Source organism: Arachis duranensis, chromosome 6 (genome assembly GCF_000817695.3).
Source record: "Arachis duranensis cultivar V14167 chromosome 6, aradu.V14167.gnm2.J7QH, whole genome shotgun sequence".
Classification (NCBI taxonomy): domain Eukaryota; kingdom Viridiplantae; phylum Streptophyta; class Magnoliopsida; order Fabales; family Fabaceae; genus Arachis; species Arachis duranensis.
The window spans coordinates 89,890,461-89,896,193 of NC_029777.3; positions in this window are offsets into that span (position 1 = coordinate 89,890,461).

Sequence of the window (5,733 nt, forward strand, 5' to 3'; positions counted from 1 at the left end):
GATCCACCGATCCAGTGATCCCCGTGACCCAACCCCCCTCTTCCCCAATCATTCATTCATCCTGGAAAACTCTGAATGAAAGAAACCCTAGCCGCGTTTCCCTCCGCCCAGCCCTCCATCACTACCGCTGCGCCATCGTGTCGCCATCAGGAAAGGGGAGACGTTGAGCGAGAGGAAGAGCTGTGCGAAGAAGGAGCGCTATTGTGTCTCCATCGCCGCCATCAGTTCGCATTTTGCTGTCGCCGAGGGAAGCCGCTGCCGTCGTCGCCTTCATTGTGAGTGAGTCGTTGCCAGCTTCCACTGTCGTCGCATCTTCCATCACGGACGACGCTGAGGATGCGCAGGAGAGACAAACGCGTGGAGGGAAGAAGACTGAAGAAGAAGGAGGAGGCGCTATTCGCGCTGCTGTGCCTAGTCGCCGTTCGAGGAGTCACCGCCGTCGACGTTATTAGGGGTTGCGTCACTGGAGTCCACTGCCGGTAAGGGTGTTCTCCCCTCTGATTTTGATTTCCTATCATTTCTAGGAATATTATTGTCATTGATTTCTGTTACAGCCGTGTCAGAAATCCACCAACAGAGCTTCGAGTAGCCGGCATCACTGGAGGAAACTGCTAGAGCTGCCACCTGATCGGTTGAGAGAAAGTTGGAGTTTCAAACACTTATGGGTTGCCAAAGCTGCCGCTTGATCTGTTGGGTAACTGCTTGATTGTCGCTGCCTAACCCAGCTCCTCTTCGGCTCTTTATCTTCGCTGCCTTCTCGGCACGACCTAGGTTAGTAGCTTCTCTTCTTCATCCTCACTTTGGTATTTTTCTTCAATTTTTGTTCCATTTCTGATTTTTCTTCAAGTCTGATTCGGTCTTGGATCATGTCTGCTTCAATTTTTGTTCAACTCTGCTTTAATTTTTGTTCAAGTCTGCTTCGGTCTTGGTTCAAGTCTTCTTCAATTTTTGAAGTTTTGTTCAAATCTGTTTTGTATTTGCCGATGGTTTGAAGTTTTGTTCTAAATGTTTGAAGGTTGGTTTTGGATCTGTTTTTGTTGCTGATGGTCTTTGAAGTTTGGTTTTGAATGTTTTGTTACTTTGTTTTCTAATTGCTGTGAATGTTTGAAATTTTGTTATTCTGAAAGTTTGGTTCTGAATCTGTTACTCTGATGGTTTTAAGTTTGCTATGAATATTTGAAGTTTGTTACTCTGATGGTTCTTTTAATTTTTCTCTGGTTACTAATGGCTCTGTTTAGTTTCTGAATGCTCGGTTCTTCTTCTTACTTTTAATTTCTGAATTTTTTGTTCAAATAATGTTGCTAATGTTCTTCTTCTTCCTTGCTAATGCTCTGTTTAATTTAGTGTCATCACTGTTGAGTCTGTTTCAGTGTTTTGAATGTCCGATACTCTGATTTGTGATTTCTGAATCTGAAATTAATTAAATCATTAATTTTGTGTTGTTGAAATTGTTGATTAAAATGGATTTGTTATGCTGCTGTTGCCGTTTTTTAATTTTTATGTATGATGTTTCTAAATTTTTGTTGAAATAGTTATTGATTTCAGGGTTTAGAGTGATTATTTGTTGCTGGTATTTAACTTTTGTTGTTGCTTCTTTTTTCTTTCTGGCTCTGTTAAGTTGTTACATTCAAACTTGTGCATTGGCCTGATCATCTTCACTTGCAATAACAAAAAGCTTCTCATTTGATGATCCATTAACTACCTCATTTTCTGGTACCTTCCTTTTGTTATAAGAAATTGGAGGGGCTGGATGACGAGACATTGATGCCTCAAAAGACACCACCACCATCAACATATCCTTGTTATTTGAAGTTTTTTTTAGCACAATAGTTGAAATCACGATCATAATTACATAATATTTTTAAATAATTATAACAAAAAAAAGAAACTCACAAGAATATCTTGAGGTTTTGATGATTGATAAATCTTTATGTTGGCATTTAATATTTGATATTTCTTTATACTATTTAACTTGAGTTTGTATATTAATAAGATTATATGAATTTGATTGATAACATTTAATGTAGTGAACCACCGGTTAGACCGGTTAGACCAGTGAACCAGTGAACCAGTAGCTAGAGTGGTTTGATGACCGGTCCGGTTTTTTGAACTTTGATTAAAACTACAAAAATATCTTTTCACACAACGTTAAAAAAATATAATTTTTGTAATTATTCTTTGTATTCTTATGGGATTTTTTACTAATAGAAAGATTGAGAAGGTTAAAAATGACTTTCTATAACTTATTTTTGACTATTTTAAACTCATAGCACAGTAAAAGAGTTGAACATGTTTACTTAGGTTATTTTTTTATTAGTAATAAATGAAGATTTATTTGTTGTAATTTCTTTTAGTAGAAGTACATAAAGAATACACAGTATATAAGATGTAATAATTTAATAAATGATTCGTCCTGGTACTGGGGTGGCCGAGCTTTAGCAATTCCGGGCAGGCGACCGTCGGAGAGGAAGAGCTATACGTCGGCCTGGACCGAACACTGCGGCAGGAATAGCTGCAAAAGATACTCCGACGCTCAAGTCAATAATGATCTTTAGTTAAGTAAAGAATAAAAGACTGAGAATGGAACCTTGATCCTTAGTTGAGAATATTAGTTCGGCTTTATAGATGTTGTGTTACCCGTTTACTGTGGATAAGTCTGAGTTTGTAGGTTGGTTATTATATTCTGTTTTGGTGATTGGGTTTGTTAGGCACGTTTCTATTTTCAAATGAGCGAGGCCGATCTTATCTGTTCACGTGCTGAGCTTTTCGGGCGGCCGAGGATAGTGGTGACATATCATAGTCCCAAGCTTGCCTTGATTTGGACAGGACTAAGGCGAGCTTTCAAACCAAGGATGCCACAAACCTCGGTCGCTGAGTTGTTTGTGTATATTCCTTACAGCCCCCAAGCTCGGTTTGGTTCTGTGCAAAATTCAAAACGTTTTTGTAGTAGTGGCTTTGTGCTACGTGCCATCATGACATGATTGATGTGGAACTGCCCCGTTTTTCTAGGCACCCCTGTCCATTAAATGCAAAGGTTTAGTAACCGTTTGCTTTATAGGAGTTGTCTTTTGTTGTACTTCTCCTTTCTTTCAAACTGCTGGGTTTTTGGAAAAAAATTTATTTCTCTTCCTGTCTGAAATATGAGTAAGCAAGGTCAGTGTTGATTCTTCCCTGCTTTTCTTCTTTTTCTTTATTGCTTTCTCTTTCCTTGCCCTTGATGGAAAACTGTAATGCGGGTGACCCATATGATTGGGTTAATGCTAGGGTAAAAGAGCGTGTGTCACAGTTTGATGATGAGGAGTCGGCGAGGCTGTCGGGGTCGAATGTTTGGGTCAGGGATGGTAGTAACATTAGGATAGAGTTATTACCTTGTGGGAGGGATGACCAGGTCTGTGATCGATTAAATGATTGGTCTTTCTTTTACATGTATAGCTGTCTGTTCACTGAGTTGGGTGTGAAGCTTCCCTTCACCGAGTTTGAGTGTGGGGTTTTGTATTGGTTAAATTGTGCCCCAGCCCAGCTTCACCCTAATTCTTGGGGTTTTGTTCGGGTGTTCGAGGTATTGATGGAACTGTTAGATCAGCCGCCGTCTCTCAGGTTGTTTTTCTCTTTATTTCAAGCAAAAGGGGTTAGTCGGGGTTTGTGGGTGAACCTTAGTAGTTATCCTTGTCGGGCCGTATTCGGTTTATATAAATCTTTGTTTAAGGATTTCAAATCCATGTTTGTAAAGGTTAAAAGTGTTCCTGAGGAATTCCCCTTCTATTTAAACGAGCACTTAGTCGAGAGGATCCCTTTGTTTTGGTGTCCCGAGCCATATCAAGCACTGGATGTAGATGATAGGCTTCTTAATGATGATATCGTGATGCATTTCTTGTTTAAGTCGTTAGGTCCAAAAGGTTTATTGTTGGTTGCTGAAATGTTGAAATGGGATACTGATAGACAGGCTGTGTATGAGTGATGCATGAGCATCTTTTCTATCTTTTCCTAGTGAATTTGCATCTAAATTGTTAAGTTTAATAAAGAATTAATTATCTTTTAGCCAATATGGATGCTACTTTGAGTCTTTTGTAGCACTATTTATTTTAGGTAGCATTCGGCTAGATTTGATGGAGTTTCTACAGCACAAGAATCAAAGGAGATAGCTGCGATGAGCAACGCGCACGCGTGCCTGACGCGTGCGCGTGATTTGGAGGTATCGATGGCGACACGTGCGCGTGACTGACGCGTATGCGTGGATTGAATATTTGCTCAGCGACGCGTGCGCGTGACTGGTGCACGGATTTGTGATCATCAACAATGGCGCCAAAAACTTGGTAGCACTCTCAAACGTGAATTACACTTAGTCACAACTCCGCACAACTAACCAGCAAGTGCACTGGGTCGTCCAAGTAATACCTTACGTGAGTAAGGGTCGATTCCACGGAGATTGTTGGTATGAAGCAAGCTATGGTCACCTTGTAAATCTCAATCAGGTGGATAATAATTGATTATGGAATTTCAAAAATCAAATAATAGTAAATAAACATAAAATAAAGATAAAGTTACTCATGTAATCCAATGGTGGGAATTTCAGATAGGTGCATGGAGGTGCTGTGTTCCTTCCGAATCTCTACTTTCTTATTACATTCATCCAATCCTTCTCACTCCTTTCCATGGCAAGCTGTATGTAGGGCTCAGTGAAAATGGTCCAAATGCTCTGTCACAGCATGGCTAATCATCTGTCGGTTCTCAATCAGGTTGGAATAGAATCCCGTGATTCTTTTGCGTCTGTCACTAACGCCCAGCCTTCAAGAGTTTGAAGCTCGTCACAGTCATTCAATCCCGAAATCCTACTAGGAATACCACAGACAAGGTTAGACTTTCCGAATTCCCATGAATGCCGCCATCAATTCTAGCTTATACCACGAAGATTCTGATAAAGGAATCCAAGAGATAAGCGCCCGGTCTAAGGTAGAACGGAAGTGGTTGTCAATCAAGCGCGTTCATAGGTGAGAATGATGATGAGTGTCATGGATCATCACATTCATCAAGTTGAAGTGCAACGAATATCTTAGAACAGGAATAAATCGAATTGGATAGAAAATAATAGCAATTGCATTGAAACTTGAGGTACAGCAGAGCTCCACACCCTTAATCTATGGTGTGTAGAAACTTCACCGTTGAAAATACATAACTGAAAGGTCCAGGCACAGCCAAATGGCCAGCCCCCATGATCTGAGAACTAAACGTCCCAAGATGTCTAATACAATAGTAAACTATCTTATTTATACTAGACTAGCTACTAGGGTTTATAAGAGTAAGTAATTGATGCATAAATCCACTTTCAGGGCCCACTTGGTGTATGTTTAGGCTGAGCTTGATCTATCCATGAGCTGAGGCTTCTTTTGGAGTTGAACACCAAGTTGTAATGTGTTTTGGGCGTTCAACTCCGGTTCGTGACGTGTTTCTGGCGTTTGACTCCAGACAGCAACATGGAACTGGCGCTGAGCGCCAGTTTACGTCGTCTAATCACAAATAAAGTATGAACTATTATATATTTCTGGAAAGCTATGGATGTCTACTTTCCAACGCCATTGAGAGCGCGCCATTTGGATTTTAGTAGCTCCAGAAAATTCATTTCGAGTGAAGGGAGGTCAGATTCCAACAGCATCAGCAGTCCTTTGTCAGCCTCCTATCAGAGTTTTGCTCAGGTCCCTCAATTTCAGCCAGAAAATACCTGAAATCACAGAAAAA